The sequence below is a fragment of the Mandrillus leucophaeus genome, unplaced genomic scaffold (genome assembly GCF_000951045.1).
Source record: "Mandrillus leucophaeus isolate KB7577 unplaced genomic scaffold, Mleu.le_1.0 Scaffold310, whole genome shotgun sequence".
NCBI lineage: Eukaryota > Metazoa > Chordata > Mammalia > Primates > Cercopithecidae > Mandrillus > Mandrillus leucophaeus.
Window position 1 is genome coordinate 1,661,022 of NW_012103255.1, and position 419 is coordinate 1,661,440.

General features: G+C 41.5%; 1 protein-coding gene across 1 annotated transcript in view; it reads right to left on the minus strand.

The window, feature by feature from the left end:
* Nucleotides 1–419, minus strand: part of LOC105544869 (GON-4-like protein) — a 40,591-nt gene that overhangs the window by 37,094 nt on the left and 3,078 nt on the right.

The window sequence follows — 419 nt, forward strand, 5'->3', positions numbered from 1 at the left end:
TGTCCGGCTAATTTTGTATTTTTGGTAGAGACAGGGTTTCTCCATGTTGGTCAGGCTGGTCTCAAACTCCCAATCTCAGGTGATCCGCTGGCCTCGGCCTCCCAAAATGCTGGGATTACAGGCATGAGCCACCGCACCCGGCCCTATTTACTATTTTTTAAGGCATTTAAAGTGTGGTCAGGTGATTGAATTGAATGTGTAAATGAGTTTAATATAATCAGTAAAATTTCACCCTTTCCATCTCATTTCACCTCAACCCCACAATCATGTCCCATAATGCATTCACAAATCAAATACAAATGATTTTAGGCCTATCTATAGTGCAGCAAGCAAGCAGGTGGCATATCAATAAATTAAACATATTACTGAGTCCACAAAATACTTGAGAATATTCTCCAGCTCTCACCTGGAGTTCTGGG